The sequence below is a fragment of the Neovison vison genome, chromosome 8 (assembly GCF_020171115.1).
Source record: "Neovison vison isolate M4711 chromosome 8, ASM_NN_V1, whole genome shotgun sequence".
In the NCBI taxonomy this organism is placed as follows: Eukaryota; Metazoa; Chordata; class Mammalia; order Carnivora; family Mustelidae; genus Neogale; species Neogale vison.
The window spans coordinates 136,266,005-136,288,668 of record NC_058098.1 but is presented as its reverse complement, the minus strand read 5'-3'; the positions used below and the strand labels follow the sequence as shown (position 1 = coordinate 136,288,668).

Below are 22,664 nucleotides of genomic sequence, written 5' to 3'. Positions count from 1 at the left end.
CTAGGAATAAATTTAACCAAGATGTAAGACCTGCACACTGGAAACTCTAAGAGTCATGAAAGAAACTGAAGAAACAAATAAATGGAAAGATATTCTCTTCTTAAGGATTAAAAGAGTTAACATTGTTGAAATGTTCATACCAGCCAACCAATCTGCAGATTCAAAGGAATACCTATCAAAATTCCAATGGCATATTTCAGAGAACTATAACAAATAACTGTAAAATTTGTATGAAACCACAAAAGGTACCAAAGAGGCAAAGCAATCTTGAGAAAGAAGAACAAAGCTGGAGACATCATGCACCCAGATTTCAAACTAGACTACAAAGCTACAGTAATCAAAACAGTATGGTATTGGTACAAAAACAGACACACAGAGCAACAGAACAGATTGAAAGCCCAGAAATGAACTAACATATATATGGATACTTAATCTCTGACAAAGGAGGAAGAACCTATAATGGAGAAAGGACAGTCTCTTCAATAAGCGGTATTGGGGAAACAGGGTAGCTCAATGGCAAAGTAATGAAACTAGACCACTATCTTACACCATACACAAAAATTACCTCAAAATGGATTAAAGACTTGAATATAAGACCTGAAAACCATAAAATTCCTAGACGAAAACACAGGTGGTAAGCTTCTTAACATAGGTCTTAGTAACATCTTTGTGTATCTAACTCCACGGACAAGAAATGAAAAACAAAAATAAACAAATGGGACTATAGCAAACCAAAAAGCTTCTACACAGCAAAGAAAACCTACTGAATGGGAGAAGGTCAGCCAACCACATATCTAATAAGGGGTTATTATCCTAAAATAATTAAAGAAATCATACAATTCAACAACAAAAAAACCCCAAAAACTTGATTTAAAAAATGGGTAGAGGATCTGAAGAAACATTTCTCCAAAGAAGATATACAGATGGTCAACAGGTACGTGAAAAGATGAACATCACTAATAATTAGGGAAATGAAAATCATAACCATAAGACATCACCTAATACCTATTAGAATAGCTATTATCAAAGACAAATAACATGTCGGAGAGGATGTGGTGAAAAAGGAACCCTCTCACACTTCTGATGGGATTATAAATTGGCAGAGCCACAGTGGAAAACAATATGGAGATTCCTCAAAAAATTAAGAATACAACTACAATGTGAAACAGATATCCCACTTCTGGATATTGATGCGAAGAATATGAAAACACCTATCTGAAAAGATACATGCACCCTAAGCTAACTGCACCATTATCTGCAATAGACAAGATACAGAAATAACCAAGTGGCCACCAATAGGTGTATGGATAAAAAAGAAAGTATATATACAATAGAATACTACTCAGCCATAAAAATGAATGAAATTTTGCCATTTGCAATAACATGGATGGACTTTGAGGATATTATACTAAGTGAAATAAGTCAGATGGAGAAAGACAAATACCCTATGGATTCCACTTACATATGGAATCTTTAAAAAAAATGAACAAATGAACAAAATAGAACAAAAACAAACTTGCAGATACAGAGAGCAGACTAGTGGTTACCAGAAGGGAAGGGGCTTGGAGGGTGAACAAAAGTGGTAAAGGGAGCCAACTCTATGGTGATGAACGGTACCTAGACTTGTGGTGGTAATCACTTTGTAGTGTATACAGGTGTCAAATTATAAAGCTATACACCTAAAATTTACATCATAAAAAAAATTCACCCACACTAAGAAAATTCCCATTCACTCGACAAGCATTATTTTTTTGCCTAATGCACACAAAGAAGAGAAAAATCCAAAAATATGGGCACCTCGGAGGCTCAGTTGGTTAAGCCTCTGCCTTTGGCTCAGGTCATGATCTCAGGGCCCTGGGATCGAACCCGGCATCGGGCTCTCTGCTCAGCAGGGAGCCTGGTTCCCCCTTCTCTCTGCCTGCCTCTCTGCCTACGGTGTGATCTCTCTTTCTCTGTCAAATAAATAAATAAAATCTTTTTTAAAAATCCAACAATAAATATGACACTAAGTATTCTTCCCCTCAGGGAACTCAGCCTCAAAAGTAAATTTCCCTTAAAAACATAAAAATGGGATGATGCATTATTCAGATTACTATTTTTTAAAGTTTCCTATATTTTTCATACTTTCTACAATAAGCACACATTAAATTTATAATCAAAATAAGAAAAAGTACCTACATATAATTTGCTGGGGGTGAAAAAAATAGTAAAAAAACAGTCTTTATTCAAAGGGTACGCTTGTGAAGGTAACAGTATTTCTAAAACATTACTGCATATACTGTTTCATCTCCAAGTAACTCTGAAGAGGGCATGAAGAAATATTCTTCATTCTAAAAATAAACTAAGACTTAAATTAAGTGACTTTGACTTTTCCAAGGTCATGCTACTAGGAAATGACATATCAAATACTACCCAACACTAAAGGTCCCATATATATATATAACTCATCCCCCCCTAGTCTCAACGACCAGACTAACACTGACCAGAGCCTGGAAGAGAAAATAGGGAGCTTAAAAAGCTGAAGGCTTTTAAAAATAAAACAGCAATAAAGATGCCTTTTAGGGATCTGAGAAGGGGAAAAATCAGAAATGCAATCTTGATTCTCAAACTGAAAGAAAAAAAACACTAAAAATATAGTAATAAATATCCAATTTCTAGTGAAGTTAAGATTGGAACTTTCACATTTTGAGATCTCACACATACCCAAAATTCCCCTCTCTAGGGCAGTCGAACTGCTTTTTAAGGATTCCAGCATTTTAGCATAGTAGGCTATTAAGTACCAAATTATTGCTGTAACTCTTTGGTATAATTTTGCCATTTTAGTAAATGTAAAATCTGAATGACTTATATTTTTAGATTATATATGTAATTAATGACTTTAAGTCAAAGAAAGGTACATTTATTTGGAAAGACTTTTTCTATACCTCCATTAACCTTCACAAGAAGAAAAATTTTAATTGACAAGGCAAAAGCTTTTACTACAAGAATAAGTATCTTCCTCTCGTTCAGAGACTTTTCAAATGGAATATCAACACTTCATACAGATATGTTAAAAGTAACTACATTAAAATCTCCATCTATACATTACGAAGAAAAAAATCCTTTGGAAAAAAGAACCAGCTTCACATTAGTAAATGCTACTAGCTTCACATTAGTAAAATGATTAAATCCTCACTTACCCCACATCCTCTCCACAAGTTATCATAAAAAGATGGGATTATGTAAAGATTAAACAGTTGAGAAGAAAATCCTGAAATAGTTTATAAATTTTTCCTATAACATCCTCCACCAGTGTAGAGTCAGAGTGCTTTCTCAGCAGTTCTAACATTACAGCAAGTATTCAACTCATCAGTAATTTCATTTTGTTTTTTAAGCCATTTTTTAAAGATCAAATACTACCTCATTTGTATATTGTTTTATTTTTATATAGTATTTCTGAATGATACTATACTTTACTCTGCTAAAAATTTATATTTGAAGAAAATGTAGGGAGTAATATATACTTATAAACTTATATTTACCCATGAGGTTTTATATTTATAAATTTTCACATTTGAAATGTATCCTAGTTAGTATCACTTATTAAGAAACAAATTATTTTTTTTTAGACACCTGTATTTTCAGTACAGAAATTAATACTGAGATCCAGTGGCTGGGTTAGCTCAGGAAATAACTGAAAGCCATCTATGTCTATGACCTTCCTTGTTATGTAGTTTTACATAAACCTTAGGCAGTAAGATTTTTTTTTTCAGCGTCTGTGATTTCAACTCTGATTCTCTTCTTAAAAAGTGCTACTAGCTGAGATAAAGAAATCTTAAAAAGAATTCCAAACTACCAAAACTTCAAAGCAATTAAGAAAATTAACACTATTTGTCCCTTTCATCACTTCCAAAAGCATAGAAATCATAGGATAACATTTAAGAGTTTTGCTTTGGTTTGTTTTGGGGGGGGTGGGCATCAACTGGGGGAAGGGACAAAGGGATAGGGAGAGAGAGAGAATCCTAAGCAGCTCCATGCCCAGCAGAGAGCCCAACACCAGGCTCGGCTCTCACAACCCTGAGATCATGACCTGAGTTGAAATCAAGAGTCAGCCGCTTAACAGACTGAGCCACCCAGGTGCCCGTAAAAGTTTTTTTAAAGAGAATATTTAAAAGTGCTATAACAAAACAAAACACCAGCACCACAAAATATTCAAGGACCAGATAGAAAAATAAAAATGCTAAATAATGAATAGGAGCCAAAGGCACAAACATCCAGAGGATTTCAGGGCAGGGAATAGTAAAACCAATGACTAAGAATTAAAAGCGCCAAAATGTGGTAAGAGGGCCAAAACCAGACTGATCACTGGGAAAACACTAGCTGAAATAAAAATCCCAGCCCCTAAAAGAGACTGAAAAAGCCCAAGTTTATACAAAACTGCCTAACTAGGTATGTCAGATATAGCTGACAATCAAGTCTTGAGGCTAAGCTACCAGAGGTTGCCCAGTTACATCTCTAATATAACTGGCTGATAAACGTGAATCAGCTCCAATACTGGACCGTGGTTGTCTATAAGTGAAGAGTCAGCATCGAAGGAAGGCAAACAGTGCATTATAATACTGTCTTCCAGAATAAATGGGTACAAGCCAACACCCAACTTCTCCTATTATAACTATCATGGTGGAAAATACATATGTAATTTCCTATTTTCCTAACTTTTCCTGAATGAAGAGCCTTTTAAATTTTAATTGTCAAGAAAGAATGAAGTATGGACTTGTTTTCACTGTCACTATATATTGATTCTAAATATCTGTTTTTAAAATGTCCCAAAAAAATGCATTCCTCTCCTTCACCTCCCAAAAAAGGAAAAAGTCTGGAAAGACTTCACCAACCTGGATTGTCTGAAGTGGTAAGTAAAACGATGGAGACACTATTCTAGGAATTCCAATTGTTAAATGCAGCACAACATAACCCATAGCTGAAAATTGTATAAAATTATGAGTTGTCAGCAAACGGAAATACTTGAAACTATAAAACTGAGTAAGATCACTAAAGGAGTAAGTACAGACACGTGAAAAAGGATCAAGGAACTGAGTCCTGGGATATACCAATATTATGAGATTGAGAAGAACCGAGGACTAAGAAGGAATCAGTAAGGAAAGAAAAAAAAATCAAGATTTGTGTTATCTTGGAAGCCAGGTAAAGAGCTCTTAGCACAGCATTCCCTCAGTTCCTACCTTTATTTAATTTTTTGATTTTTATATTTTGTTCATCATGGTTTTCTGCATTTACTAAGTATTGGGATCAAATATTGTTTATCTTGATCATGGTGGGGTTTTCGCACCCCCTTAAATTTTGTGCCTATGGCAAGTGCCTCACAGGCCTCAGCCTGGCCCCAGTCCTGGTGCTAAAAGACTGAAATCTCTGTGAGACACTCACTAACTACAACATACTTTAATTTTTAAAAAATTGTGCAAAGAATCACATAATTGATTTCATTAAAGTTTTAAAAAAAAATTAGTAAAAAGATTAAGTACAGAGTTAATAACAGTACCAACGGTGAGAGTGCCCTATGTTGATAATAATACAGACAGCCGCATAACAGACACTGTGTCAGACACCTTCTATAATATCACCTCATGTAATTCACTGAATTTGCCACATTGACTGTAGAAGTAGGTGTTATTAACATCATTTTTTTAACTGAAAAAATTAAGCTTGGAGAACTTAATTTCTCAGAGTTGCAGTTAGAAAAAGCAGGGTTGGGATTGGATTTAATCTGCTTTAAGTAATTATTAGTATTTTTAAATTTTACCTAGGTTCCAAATTTTTCCTGCTAAAAATATTAAGTCAATGGGAAGATATGAATCAAAGTACTATTCATAATATGTAGTATATTGTTCAGAAACACATGAATAAAATTAACATCAAATTTTATAACTATATTTTGGTTTATAAATCAATAATTGTTATCTTTTCTTTTAAAAACAAGGTTCTCCTCAAGGCATACACAGTATTTTACTGCTCCCTGTAGATTAAAAAAGAAAATCAGTAACTTAAAATAAGATTAAATAAAATTAAAATTAAAATAAAAGAGAAAATCAGTAACTATAGCTCCCCATTATCAGAATAGTTAATATGTCATCTGGCTGAATCCTATTCCTACTTAATACTGGGATTCAGCTGAAAAACTACTAGCAGATAAAGTCAGAGTTGCTATTCTAATACTGATTGTAAACAAACCAGACTTAAAAAATATTTTGCATATCTATAACTTATAAAATTAAGTATCATATATAGACTTTGGGACTCTCCTTCCCCCATCCCCAAAAAACTCCTGCTCATTCAAGGTAACAATTACACCAAGAAAATATTAATACTACTACCAATAGTAATAATAATAATAGTAAATAGGGACTTTGGAGATGATAGTGGCCAACAACACAAAGCAACATTTATTATATCTTTGTGGATTTATGTCTAGACAGAGAGGAAGAGAGACAAGCCACTCTAACAATAGAGCTATTCCAGCATTCTTCAAATTTTGAAAGTAAAACAAAGTTTTGTTAACTAGTACTTTTTTACTAAAAGGTAAAACAACTTGGTCACATTTACAGTCAGAGAAAAAGAACAGTCCTCCAAACCTGTTTCCGGCCAGTTGTTTAGGTAATTAAACCAACAGAATCATCTCTTTCACTTCATAACTAGAAGTTTACCCATATGATTTCCACCCACCAAGAACCTAAATACAGAAGATCATTTCCACAAGTTGGGAAGTTAAAATTTCAGTTTCATCCCCAAACAGACCCTATCCATACGATCGAGCAACCACTCAATGAAGGTTAGTTGTTATTATTACTTCCACTATTTTCAATATCACATAAATACATACTTTGCATTTAGGGATTACGTAATTCAAAAGATGCAGACTTAAAAGTGTTTTATATTTGACTCTAACATCTAAACCTATCAGCACATCTTTTTTTTTTTCTTTTAAGATTTTATTTATTTATTTGAGAGAAAGAGAGAGTAAGAGAGAGCATGAGAGGGGAGAAGGTCAGAGGGAGAAGCAGACTCTCCTTGGAGCTAGTATACCGGACTTGATCCTGGGAATTGCAGGATCATGACCTGAGCTGAAGGCAGTACGCTTAACCACCTGAGCCACACAGGCGCCCCCTATCTGCACATCTTTGATTCTAACAGGTGGAACCAAGAACAGTTTCATTACTAATTTAATGCCTAACTCTTTTAATTCTTAATGATTCATTTTCGGGGCGCCTGGGTGTCTCAGTGGGTTAGGCCTCTGCATTCGGCTCAGGTCATGGTTTCAGGGTCCTGGGATCGAGCCCCACATCGGGCTCTCTGCTCAGCAGGGAGCCTGCTTCTCCCCTTTCTCTGCCTGCCTCTCTGCCTATTTGTGATCTTTCTCTCAAATAAATAAATAAAATCTTTAAAAAAAAAAAAGATTCATTTTCAACATCTGTATAAGACAATATCTAAATCACAGGGCTAGTCTGACAACCAACCAAGTATTGTTTATGAAGCCAAATGAAACAAGGGTTAAGTCTGAAAACTACTAGTCACTGTATCTATTTTTGCTATGAATGCACATATATGGTAATCAATTTAACAAACTCTTTTTATTCCCAAGTAGTTTTCAATCTTATTTCAACTTTATACAGCTTGAAATTTTATTTCAGCCACTTAAAATCTGGGAAAGGGGCGCCTGGGTGGCTCAGTGGATTAAGCCGCTGCCTTCGGCTCGGGTCATGATCCCAGAGTCCTGGGATCGAGCCCCGCATCGGGCTCTCTGCTCTGTGGGAAGCCTGCTTCCTCCTCTCTCTCTGCCTGCCTCTCGCCAACTTCTGATCTCTGTCTGTCAAATAAATAAATAAAAATAAAATCTTTAAAAAAAAAAAATAAATAAAATAAAATCTGGGAAAGATTACCTACAACACCTAAGTGTTGTAGCGAGAAATTCAAAGCAACCTAAAAAATCTGGAAAAGAAAAACTACAATTTTACTAAGGCTTGTTACAGCTATACTAGGCAATCATTAAAAATGATGGCTATAAAGACTATATAAAAAGTAATACAAAATATTAATGTAAAGGGACGCCTAGGTGGCTCAGCTGGTTAAGTGTCTGCCTTTGGCTCAGGTCATGACCCTGGTGTCCTGGGACGAAGTCCCACATTGGGCTCCTTGCTCAGCAGGGATCCTGCTTCTCCCTCTGCCTGCTGTGCCCTCTGCCTGTGCACGTTCTCGCTCTCTCGCTCTCTCTCTCTGATGAATAAATTTATTTTTAAAATATTAATGTTAAAAGTACAAAATATAAAATTGAATGTATGATAATTCTACTTATGGGACTATGCATATGAAAAATTTTGAATGGAAATACAGCAAGTGAATATAGAGAATGTGGTACCAAGATGGAGTTACATGGTTAATTTTTTTCTTCCCCTAAATTCTAATGTTTTCTGTAGTACATTTTGTAACTCATAGTAAAATCTAAATGTTCAAGATATAAGGTACTACAGAACACACTTAAATAAATTCAGACTTCAGAAAACTTATTATCTATAGCTCTCCATATCTCTACTGAAAACATATCCTATTTTAAATTCCAAAACTTTTTACTGTTCTCCGCCTCCTACAAATCATATGGTCTTATTCTCCCTGAAAGCTCTCTGGAATTCAAATAAATGTTGCTTCTGCCCAAAACTTAAATTGGAATTTTTTAAAATTTTTTAATTTTTTTATAAACATAAAATGTATTTTTATCCCCAAGGGTACAGGTCTGTGATTCACCAGGTTTACACACTTCACAGCACTCACCATAGCACATACCCTCCCCAATGTCCATAACCCCAAACCTCTCTCCCGACCCCCCTCCCCACAGCAACCCTCAGTTTGTTTTATGAGATTAAGAGTCACTTACGGTTTGTCTTCCTCCCGATCCCATCTTGTTTCATTTTTGAATTGGATTTTTTACAGGGATTAACAGATTAATTTGGGAAGAACTGACTACTTCCCATCCAAGAAGCAAGGTAGGCCTCTCCATCAACTTAAATTCTCTATTTCCTCCAGTAAAGTGTTATTTATGTATACTGTATTTATATTTCTTGCTAAATCTATTGTTAAGTATTTTACATTTTTGTGTCCATTATCACATTTAACTAAATTGGCCATATGAAGGATACTGAGCTCCTTTGAGAACAAAACTATAATTGAAGTTCCCAACAGAAACACATTTAATATATCCCATTTCTTACTAATTAATGATGCTCAAATATAAATTAGGTAACTAAAAAGCAAATGTGATTTCCATAAAACTCTGTTTAAATTTTTATACAGAAAAGTAGTAGAAACATCATGAAAAACATGATAAAGGGTGTGGGGCTGATGAATTTTACCAAGACTCTAGAACCCCCCTCATCCTGACCTAATCCTTGATTACACCATGAGATAAAAATGAGTAAGAAACTCGTCCTCAAGTTTGCAAAATTTCAATCAAGGCTTTCTATTATAGCAACTTATCCTCCACTTTTAAATACTTGTTTGCGTTTGAAGAGCTGGGACAGGAGGGGTAATGTGGCATCATAAAACATTATACTCTATACCACATCTTCCAGGTGAAAAAAGTTTCTTATACATATTCTTATAACTCTTAAAACCACCTCAGCAATTATAGATAAGATGTAGATAACTGAACTGCCAGGTGAATGAGATGGAATTAAAGGAATTTCAAACACAAAATTATTCTTGCCTCTTAGCAGATTTTGTTATGTCACTATAGTTCCTATTAGTATTTCTTAAAACTATAGACATCTAAATCTTTTCTTTTATATCCCACAAAAAGGCAATGGCTGGAAATATTCCAGCATCATATCATTACAGAGAGAGACATACTATCCTCAGTTTTCTGGTCAATTATTAATCAAATCTATGCAAAGAACTTTTCTGAAGGCACAACAAGTACCAAGCTCTCCTGAAAAATCAGATGGCAAAAATATATACCCATAAATCACATCAGGAAATCAACATATATTGAGCACCTAATTTGTGCAAAGGAAAGTCACTTTCTCATTTAATCTCATAAAAATCAAACTGAAAAAGGAATGTAGATAGCGAAAAAATGTTTTTAGACAGAGTCATTTAGGTACATAAGAGACACAGAAGTTCTAACCAGAAGCAGCTATTTCTGCTACCCATACAACTACTACGAGAAAACAGCGAAAGAAAACTTCAGCAAAAAAATAGTTGGTAGTTGTTTTTAAAGTACACACTCTTTTTCCCTTCTAACTATATATATGTTACTTTGCAGACTCAGTGCCCACCTACTTTTACTGAAAAACTAAAATATGCTTCTCCATAGAAACTACAGAGGCAAGTATATTTCATCCTCACCTAGGAAGCAATATTTCTTCTACACATCTGGGGGGATTTTTTAGTAATTAGAAAAAAAATTTAATAATTGGAAACAATATTAGAAAAAGTGTTTAAACCTTTTATATTAAGTATATATCTCATATCTCTTTTGTCCACCTATCTACACCTCCCTATAAATAAAAGAAGATAAACAAGTCTTCACAAGGAAATCTAATACACTACTTTTTGGTCTGCTTTACCTTTTGGTAGTCCATATATTATTATTTGGCAGAGAGAAGGTCTCATTCCTAAAACAAACTGAAAACGACATAGGCAAATCTAGAGTTTCCAAAGGCTCATTATCAACTATCATTTCATACGTCGTGCTCAATTTCTGGCAATAATACCACCTCAGGTAGGAATAAGAATTTCTTGTCATCAATTTAGATACATATTAATAACTCTGGTTTAAAAATAATTTACCTGAAACACTGAACCTAAATCATCCTTAACTAGAACTCACAAATCACCATAATTTCTCCTATGCTCAAAGGAAAAGGTAATGAAACACACACATTTCTGAACTTCCTTCTGAGAATCAACTTCTACGGCTGATAATTCTATCTACCTCTACACTGCGATCTGGTACCATATTTCCAAGTATCTACCAGACAGCCAACAGATCTCAGAAATCTCCAAAGTTGGGTGTATGTACTCAATGAGAGTATATAAGATGTCCACTAAGAAAGAAAAATTACAATTTTGCTCACTAAACTTTAAAAAATTTTAAGTTTAATATAGAAGTTTTCAGTAACATTCCACTCGTTAGTTTTCACTGAAGTGTAACATTCTACAGTTTGCATGTACCTTACCTTATCATGGGTAGATATTACCTATTAAATTTTTTAAAAAATTCTCTAGTAGAAAGATTACCAAAGAGATTTAAGACATTCCATTTTGGGTGTAGATGTCTACACCAGTTTACCAAATGCCTATGCCAGTTTACCGAACTGTAAAATTTAAATTTGTACGATTATCTATTATACTTCAATAAAGCTATGTGAAAAATGAATGCAATATATATATACTCACAGATTTAAGATAATACTAAAATGCAAAGAGTACAAACAAAAAAGAAAATGGCAGTGTTAACCCTTCACCTACTCCTTATATAAGCTCTTATGGCCCAAATTATTAAAGGCTAAAACTAATGGAAAGTTAATCATATCACCCCCCCAACTAAAATTAAAAATTATATGAAGCCCAGTATGAATTTCATTCATAATCATTAATAATTTATAATATTTCTTCTATAATCTTAATTTCTATAATTATCTCATATGCAACTGGGACAAAGGGAATGATTAGAATACTAATCAAAATACATTATTTTTTCCAGCTTATTATTTTTTTCAAGATTTATTTTTCAGAACGCTACAGAGAGCACAAGTGAGTGGGGGGACCAGCAATGGGAAAGAGAGAATCCTGAACCAGACTCCTCTCTGAGTGTGGAGTCTGACCCAGGGCTGGCTTGCAGGACCATGAGATTATTACCTGAGCCAAAATCAAGAGCAGGATGCTTAACCCACTCAGCCACCCAGGCACCCCACTTGTTAATATTTTTAAATGATGGGCAAGCTTTCTCAAATTAAAAGAAAGACTTCAAAATAAAAGAAGACATTAAGAAAAAAGCCAAAAATCATGCTAAATGACTTCCTACAATATAAATAGTAGCTTCAAAGATCCCTACAGTGTTTATGACATTAAGCTATCTAGTGAGGTTACAAGTGCAGATGAAAAAGCTGAGAAGACATTTTTCCTTTGTGTTTAAAAAAAAACAAAAACAAAAACAAAAACTGATAAAGAAGGCTGTGGAAGAAAAGGCCTTCCTGGGCCTAAATCTCAAAGAAAACAGCACATGCCTCAAAATTTAAAGCAGCAGAAATTCAAAGGTCTGTGATGCTGAGTACAAATGCCAAGATTTACCTGTGTTGATATTTTTATTTGAGCTGTTCCTGCTTTTGTTAGTGTTCTGATTGCAAGCTATATAGGTTCTGCACAGTCTGATTCTACCCTATTTCTTCTCCTAAGCCTTGTTAGTTACGTACATGATTTAGTTAGTTAGTTTAGTTAGTTAGTTAGGTACATGATTTTTCCAGAACACAAAGCTTTTCAGGAATTCATATTTCATGTCTGTGACTGAACAAAGCCAAAGCCACCACAATTAGAAAGATACTTAAAACATAAACAGGAATATGAAAACAAATCTCTATAATTTTTTAACATAATGTTTAACACCTGAGTTTGATCCAGCACTTAACCAATTTTCTTTAAACTTAAAGATAAATGTCTGAAAGCCTCTTTTGTGTTTCAGGTTTTTTGTTTTGTTAGTTTCTTTAATATAAAAAAAGATAGATAAATTTTTTTAACATTCAGAAGCCATTGGAAACACTGGTTCTTCTTAAGGTTTTTTTTTTTTTTTTTTTAATGGCTATTATATGAAAAACAATATGGCTTAAAACTAAAGTGGCTTTGTGGCCGGTATCTTCAGAAAGCACACAGAAAAAAAATATTGAAAAGGTGAAGAAATGAATAACAAATTATACATTAAGAGAGGTTTACTATACAGCTGGAAGAAAATACTTTTTCTAAACTGATGAGTTTAAAAATGGTTAGATACTGTTACAATGAAGAAATAACTGAAGAAAATAAAATATTCTCAAAATTACTTAATAAAAACAGTATTTTTTTAAAAAAAAAGCCTTTTAACAGTAACCACTGATACTTTAACTGAAATCTAAAACTGTCTCTGGAACAACACATGTCATACTACAAATGAAAGTCATTCACTGCATCATTCACAGAACAAGTTTTTACAACTAAGAAATTAAACCCTTATGAGGACAAAGTAGTACAACATATCATCAACACTGTAAAATTTATAAAAGCAGGACTGCTAAAGTATAATAGAATTTTTTTAATTCTTTGTAGTGAGATGAAGAATGACCATACAAAATTTCATAGCAAGTTTCAAAAAGTTTTCTGGCTATCCTGTCATAATGAACTTTTAAAAGTTACTTGAACTTATACATGAATTACTGTTTTTCATCTACAAAAAAACAACTTCTCCAAATATATGGCCTTGCCTGTGGTAACAAGTACCCATTAACAGTATGCCAGCAGTTATTTCTGGAAAAAAATCAATAGATTTTGTCTAAGTAAAGGTGATGTTTTAACAGTAAGAAAAGAAAAATTTTCTTTTTGGAAGATATTTTTGCCATGGAGAAAGTATTCTGACTAGGGAGGTGGCTAGAAGTGTTTCCATTCATATGTGAATTTTACAGATAACATGCTTTGCCTATTAAAACTGTTTTTTAACTTTCAGATTGTGTTTTAAAAACTTGCAAACAATTCTCTGATGCAGTTAGAAATAAAGATATTCAGCAGATTTTAACCACATTTGTTATAATATATTTTCAAGTACTGGCCTCACCAGAGAAAACAAATTTACTTAACTGAACTCCAACTATATAAAAAAGTTGTATGACTGGTAGATAGAACTGGAAAATGAGTATTATGATTTAGTAACTGCTGCCACTGATGTGTCCACTTGTATCCATACATCTTTGTGAAATTTTAAAAAACTAAACAACAGAAACTCCAAAATTATGACAGTCCTTAAAATCCAGTAGCAAAATAAACTGAACTTCCAACCTGATCTTTAAATCACTGTGACACAATGTAAAGCCAAAACTTTAAAAAGCAACTAAGCATTTTTGTGTAAGAAAAGTTTTTATAGGGGCACCTGGGTGGTTCAGTTGGTTAAGCGACTGCCTTCAGCTCAGGTCATGATCCTGGAGTCCCTGGATCGAGTCCCACATCGGGCTCCCAGCTCCATGGGATGTCTGCTTCTCCCCCTGACCTTCTCCCCCTCTCATTCTCTCTCTCTCTCAAATAAATAAATAAAATCTTTTAAAAAAAAAGTTTTTATACCATTATAAAATGAATACCTCAAAAAATACTATTTGTCCTTTTATGTGTATTTCATAATGCATGTAATATTTTAATATAATGATACATATATACAAATTATAAATGCACATCTATGTGAGAATGTAACTTTTACTGATGGGATACAAAATTAAAAGTCTGGAGATCACGAACTCCTTAAATGTAAGAATTTTTTATTACCTTCCTTAAAGGTAAATATTTTGCTTTTTACATTCCAAGCACATAATATATTCCCCAAAACTGCTGTGTAAATAAATATTTAGCTAGCATCTTGGCATCAACATGTCCAAAACTTACTCATTTTCTCATTCATACCTTATCTACTCTGTATCTGGTAAGCAGTGCCATCCTAGAAGAGTAAGGTTCAGGAATCCTCTCCTTTGTCCCTTATACAATGTCGCCTTCTTTACGGCAGCCGTTCTTGTCTCACAGTTGCTCCCTTCTCCACTCCTTTTCATTATGTTTGCTCAGATTCTCATTTCTTACCTACTAACTAGCTTCCCTGACTTTAATCACCCTCTACTCTAGCCCATCATCTTTAATCAAGTAATCTAAGTGAACACTACCTAACAGGATAAACTGTATGCCACCAAACAGGATTCATTAAGAACACATCACTTCTATGAAATTGCAGCCAAAAATACATACCTTGGGTCTAATCATCAGAAAACATTAGACACACCCAAATTGAGGGATATTCTACAAAGTGGGTGGCTTATTAACCTTCAAAACTGTAAAGAGCGTGAAAATCAAGAAAGACTGAGAAAACTGTTCCAAATTGAAGATTAAAGAAACACGAGAGCTAGATGCAATGCATGATCCTGGATTAGAGCCTTTTGGTTTAAAGAACATTATTTGAGCAACTAACAAAACTTGAATGAGGGCTCTCAGCAAAACAAATACAGAAGTTTTGAAAACCTTTTCTTAAGTTGGAAATTATTCCCAAATAGTGAGTTTTTTTAAAAAGTTATACCAAGCCATGTTTCTGACCCTTTGGATTTGCTATTACTGTCTAAAATGATCAGATCCAGGGGCTAACTCTCCTACTTCCACCAGGTCTTAAGTTTTCAGAGACTTAGTATCTAAACTGTCAACACCTATATATTTATACCTTCCCCCTTCCTTTACTTTTTTTCTCCTTGCCATAAATCACTACCTTATATACAATTAATTATGTATTATTATCTGGCTCTCCATTAAAATATAAGCTGATAGCAGAGAATTTTTGTTTTGCTCACTGTAACAGGGCCAAATCCAGGACCCGGCAGGTGGTAGTTGTTAAATACATATTAGACTGAACGTACACAAAGTCCTTGGAACACAAAGAATTTAAGACACGATACAAAATAAATTCACTTTCTCAATCACATCAAGGGAATACTGAAGCAGGTAAAAAGACCCCTAGTGTTCATTTGATAGCTCTGGGTTATGATTTCAACAAATATGTCTGCAGCATAAATGAATGAGCTAATGTTCCTGCTCTAAGGACCTCAGTGAGCAAACCTAATTCCATCAAAAAGCAAAGCTGTACTACTGCAGCCAGCTAAGACAACAGTATTTACCAACAGTGTGTGGGAAATACTGTACAAACGCTCAAAATGCTGACAGAGAAGAATTAACTGTATCAAACTGTACTGAAACTGTAGATAAATACACAAAGAAAGCAAGTTTTCTTGGGGGGAAGGAGGGGACAATAAACTCATACTCAAAGAAAGTCAGTGGTAGAAACCAAGGGACATAATATCACTGAGGTCTCTGATTTTATTACCACATTTCCTTGAAAAACTACCAAGACTATAATTAAACTAACCACAATGATCTCAATTAGTTTACAGTATTATGAAACATACGAAACTGTTTGTATTTAGAAAAAAAAAGTATAATCCAAAAATCTGCAAAATAATCAAGGTTTCTACACATGAAGTGATCAAATCACTAACCTCTCATTTGATAAATGATTTTCTCCTATGCCACCAAGTAATACAAATGACTTTCCTTTCTTGCATACCAATCCCCAAAGTCAGACATTATCTTTAAAAAATTCCTAAATAATAAACATACCTGAATTTAACCCAATACTCTGAAAAATGAAACAAACAAACAAAAACTATGTCTGTGCATGTATGTATGCACACATATCTATGTAGTAACAGTCATGGTTTGATAATCATTGAGTTACACACATGACCACCATCTATCTCCTAACCAAACTGGTTCTTTGATGGTCAATGAAATCCAGGTTTATAAAACAAATTCTAATTGCCAACAGAAATAGTATTACAAATTAGAGTTCTATCTCTGGAAACCTATTTCAATTATCCACCCTCCCCAACACACCAAAAAATAAAATCGCAAAAATAAAAGAATACAAAACACAAAAAATGTAGTTTAACATTCCTAAATATGAAGCCAATCATTTAATAGAAAAGCTATGTCAAAACTTCTTGAGATATTTAATGAATGGGCTGAACTAATGCAAAATAAGTCAGACTAAGATGACCTATAGATACTTTCTTTTCCTAGCAAATCTCCCTGTAAAAAGTATTGGTATCTTTTATTTCTCCTTCTCACTTAGTCCATGTTACAGTAATCTGATCCCAAAATTTGGTGAATTTGTTTTTTAAGGGCAGTAGCTTGACCATACTAGTGTTATTAACATTAGTGGTGTTAACTGCTACCCTCAGGAAATCCTAAATATGAATTTAGCTGTTACTATAAAGTTTTGACGTACAATTTTTTCAAAAAGGTTAAAGTGGGAGTTGGGGATTAAAGGTCAAGCAGTTGTGAGATTCCTGTAGTTACTGTGCTTGCTTACTCATATGGTTCAGACTTTATAAAAGACAGTGCCAACACCACTGTGATATATGCAATACTAAGAGAATTCTGAAAGCAACAAGTCACTGACTGAAAAATTCCAAATTTAAAAGACAAAAAACCAGACCATATGAAGGTCATCATACTGAAAGCACGATCACCACAAAATATTCCATTTTGTAATTATTCTTGAGACTACAAAACAGTATTTTCTATCCTGGCATACACAGCACTACAACTTAACCACAAATCCATGCTCTATGGTCATAATTTATAAAAATATAAGATCTACTGAAGGAAGAATCATAGGTTGTACATAACAGAGATTCAGTGATCACAACTCCTATTTATAATTATTTTAAGTTACACTGAATTAATTTTCTAAAATCCTGAGCCCTACAAATTATACACACTAATTCTCATCTACTCTCATTCTTTTGATAAACACAGTCAGGTTTATTCAATCCTTGTCCTCTATTCAGGACAATGAGCCCATTCTGTCCCATTTATCTCAGCCTGTATCCCTCAGATCTCTATCTAACATATTCCTCCAATTCTCAACTGGCTCTGAATTCAGAATGAGAATAATTGCTATCTACCAGACCCCTAAAATGCTTTAAAAAGAAACAGTAATGTGTGGACAATATAACAGGGAGATTTCTACCTCCACCAATGATAGACTAATTTATTGTAAGCCAATCCTATCACTGAGACCAAAAGGGATGGGGAGTGGGGTCAAGGATGTGAGCCTAAAGTTGACGACAATGCTGCAGCTCAGAAGTTGAGAAACTGAAGAAAGTTTCCAGAACTCTCATGAGATTGGGAAGACAGAAATTAGTTTTGGACTCACAAAGAAAAAGTCCAGGCTTTTAACTAAGTGCACTAAAGTGTTCCACCCCAGGAATTAAAAGCAAACAAATAAACAAAAAGACAGAAACAGACCAACCCTCAAAAGACTGAAAATCTGCCTCAAATCTCTTCAATCGTTAAATAGATTAAGGTGGTCTGTCTCAGCCTTAACAGAAAATATAAATCCTCTTTGAAGATAACATTACCTAATATCTAAGGATTTTTTCATATATAACGTCCAGCAGTCAATCAAACATTAGTAGTCATATAAAACTAAAATCATAAAACCAAGAGAATTTTTTTAAAGATTTTATTTATTTGAGAGAAACAATAATATTTGAGAGAGAGAGAGAGTTGAGGGGAGGAGCAGAGGGAAAGAGATAAGCAGACTCTATGCTGAACATGGAGCCTGTCTCAGGGCAGAATCCCACAATCCTGAGAGATCATAACCTGAGCTGAAATCAAGAGTCAAAAGCTCAACCCACTGAACCACCTAGGTGCCCCACCAGGAGAAAATTTTTTTATTAAAAATCAGACGTGGGATGCCTGGGTGACTCAGTGGGTTAAGCCTCTGCCTTTGGCTCAGATCATGATCTCAGGGTCCTGGGATCAAGGCCCGCATCGGGCTCTCTGCTCCTCAGGGAGCCTGCTTCCCCCTCTCTCTGACTGCCTCTCTGCCTACCTGTGATCTCTCTGTTAAATAAATATATAAAATCTTAAAAAAAAAAAAATCAGCTATATGTAGAAGAATGAAACTCGACCATTCTCTTACACTGTACACAAAGATAAACTTGAAATGGATAAAAGACCTCAACATGAAACAGGAATCCATCAGAATCCTAGAGGAGAACATAGGAAGTAACCTCTTCAATACCAGCCATAGCAACTTCTTTCAAGGTATGTCTCCAAAGGCAAAGGAAACAAAAGCAAAAATGAACTTTTGGGACTTCATCAAGATCAAAAGCTTCTGCACAGCAAAGGTAACAGTCAACAAAACAAAGAGGCAACCCAAGGAATGGGAGAAGATATTTGCAAATGACAGTACAGACAAAAGTACAGATCCACGATCTATAAAGAACTTCTCAAACTCAACACACACAAAACAGATAATCATGTCAAAAAATGGGCAGAAGACATGAACAGACACTTCTCCAATGAAGACATACAAATGGCTATCAGACACATGAAAAAGTGTTCATCATCACTAGCCATCAGGGAGATTCAAATTAAAACCACACTGAGATACCACCTTACACCAGTTAGAATGGCCAAAATTAGCAAGGCAGGAAACAATGTGTGTTGGAAAGGATGTGGAGAAAGGAGAGCCCTCTTACACTGTTGGTGGGAATGCACATTGGTGCAGCCACTTTGGAGAACAGTGTGGAGATTCCTTAAGAAATTAAAAACAGAGCTTCCCTATGACCCTGCAATTGCACTACGGGGTATTTACCCCAAAGATACAGATGGAGTGAAAAGAAGGGCCATCTGTACCTACAATGTTCATAGCAGCAATGGCCATGGTCGCCAAACTGTGGAAAGAACCAAGATGCCCTTCAGTGGACAAATGGATAAGGAAGATGTGGTCCATATACATTATGGAGTATTATGGCTCCATCAGAAAGGATGAATAACCAACTTTTATATCAACATGGACGGGACTGGAAAAAGATTATGCTGAGCGAAATAAGTCAAGCAGAGAGAGTCAATTATCATCTGGTTTCACTTATTTGTGGAGCATAACAAATAACATGGAGGACATAGCGAGATGGAAAGGAGAAGGGAGTTGAGGGAAATTGATAGGGGAGATGAACCCTGAAAGACTACGGACTCTGAAAAACAATCTAAGGGTTTTGAAGGGGCGGGGGTGGGAAGTTGGGGGAGCCAGGTGGTGGGTATTATGGAGGGCACGTATTGCACGGAGCACTGGGTGTGGTGCATAAATAATGAATTCTGTTACACTGAAAAGAAATTTAAAAAAAAGAAATTTAAGAAATAAATCAGACCCATAGGAAATCCAGAAATTTAACACAAACTTCAAAATCACTGCTTTTAATATGTTCAAGATAAGATGGGAGCATTTCAGCAGAGAACCTGAAATTTTATCAAATAATCAAATGAAAATTCTAAAACTTAAAAACAAAATAAGTAAAAACTGGGTGCCTGGGTGGCTCAGTGGGTTAAGCCGCTGCCTTTGGCTCAGGTCATGATCTCAGGGTCCTGGGATCGAGTCCCGTATTGGGCTCTCTGCTCAGCGGAGAGCCTGCTTTCCTCTCTCTCTCTCTCTCTGCCTCTCTGTCTACTTGTGATCTCTCTCTGTCAAATAAATAAATAAAATCTTAAAAAAAAAATAAGTAAAAATTAAGAATTCAACAGGAAGAGGTGAAGGGGAGTGTGAAGTGTACACTTCGGGTTATGGAATAAGTAATTCACACGGATGAAAGGTACAGCATGGAGAATATAGCTAACGGTACTCTAAGAGCCTTGTGTCATCACAGATGGTAGGTACACTTACAGTGAGCATAGTATACCATGTAAAGTTGTCCAATCACTATGCTGTACACCTGAAACTAATACAGCACTGTATGTCTACTACAATTAAAAAAAAAATTCTAGATTAGATACAACTATGCCCTTTAGTAACTAAATCCTTAAAACATTTTTTTTCTAATCCTTAAAACATTTTTAAGTTTAATCCTTAAAACACTTTGATATTTAAGGTAAGTTCTTTAATTAAGACTATAAGTGCATCTTCTACCTTTTGGGCATTTGGTTTTTCTCAGTTATCTTTTAACATTCTCTTTTAGTTTTGTTCACTTTCAGCAAATAAAAACTATAATTTTTTTCTTTATAGATGCTTTTGTGTTGATTATGTTTAGATCAAATGGACATGTGTGCAGCTTCATTTTATTTATCATATTTTTCTTTTTAAGGTAACAAATCTTATTTATTTTTATTTTTTACTTGTAAAGTGAGCTTTACACCTAACATGGGGTTTGAATGACCCTGAGATGAGGAGCTGCATTATTTTCAACTGAACCAGCCAAGTGCCCCATTTTTTATGATTTTTCATTTTGCATTTGTCCCCTTTGACTATTTGGAGTTCATTTTAGTGCATGAGAAAATAACCTCTTTTTTTCCCTTAAGTTACTTAACCAACTTTTTAAAGGAAGTTTTTCATATAATCATAAAATTTGTATTTTGTTCTCATTGTAAATATATGTAATGCTAATTGAAATGAAGGTAATAACAAAAATAAATTCTAACTTTTTCCTACTACCTGCACAAATACATAAATATGTATTTGTCAGAATATCCTTTGAAACCCAGATGTAAGTAATTAAAATGACTCAAAAGTCCTTAATTACAGTTATTGGATAATTTTAAATATATCCAATGGAATAAATACTGTAGAGCTATTAAGAAGAATGAAGTAGAATATATTAAAATAGAATTATGAAAAGGGTATGTTGTTGAAAGACTAAGACAAATTACGACATTAAAAATGGACTGAAAAAACTATTCAGTCAATAATTTGCACTTCAGAATAACAATGATGCTCTTCTCATAAATAGTCCAGTGTAGCAATTAAAAACATTACCACAAATGCCTTTGGATTTGCTGCTCCCTTTATACCAATTCCGACTATGTGTTTTGGATACATGTTCTATAAAGGAATTGATTCAGACTTTGCATATGCTGACTTTTTAGTTTCCATTATTCACTGAAACAGAGCACTGTTAAGCATATTTAAAATATCATATGAATGGTTAAGGACTACATTTGCTGGCACCAAAATAATGTTCAACATATAGCATGCTATCATTCATGCACAAAATAGGTCTCATATGCTTGAAATTTTATATATCATCAAATCCAGTAGGTTTAGATAATAAAATATTAACTATAATATACATAGCATTAGTTTTGCTTTTCATGGTTTCTTTTATTATAACACTGTTGAAATCAACTTATAAAGTTAGGAAGCTAGATCATAATTAAATTTGGCCAGTATCCCAGCACCCATGATTCACTGTTTTGTGTTTGCCACTAAAGATGTTCTTCAAATAGCTAAACCATATCGTGGCATGTGATAAAGCTAGGCAAATATGCTTAAATATGAATTCTTTGAAAAATTATTCATCTCCTTAAAGAGCATAGCCAAAAACTTTCTTCCAAGAAAAGAGCTGCTGAAAAAGGGGGGAAAATGTAATTACAAATGAGACTATTGTCCCTAGAGCAAGGAATGTGTCCAAAAAACTGAATTATTCTTTCATTAAAATTTCATGCATACTGTCATCTACAGGCAAAATCTATGAAAAGGAACAAGCCACTTATCTAAATTCCATTTGTCAGGGGGACCTGGCTGGCTCAGTCAGAAGACCATATGACTCTTCATCTCAGAGTCAGGAGTTCAAGCCCCACACTGGGTGTAGAGATGGCTTAAACAAACAAATATTTTTAAAAATAGTAATAAATAAATTTAATTTGTTAAACGTAAATGAATAACTATACGCCAAAGCACAGTGCTATAAAATGGGAATATATATATAACTAAATAATTTTATTTATATCCTGTCTCATTGCAAAAAAAAAAAAATCTAAGATAATCAAGACATAGTCCTTAAACTCAGAAGCTTATACTC

General features: G+C 34.3%; 1 protein-coding gene across 1 annotated transcript in view; it reads right to left on the bottom strand.

The window, feature by feature from the left end:
* The window catches only part of ROCK2 (Rho associated coiled-coil containing protein kinase 2), a 139,352-nt gene that overhangs the window by 79,761 nt on the left and 36,927 nt on the right, over window positions 1-22,664 (bottom strand). The window lies entirely within an intron of this gene.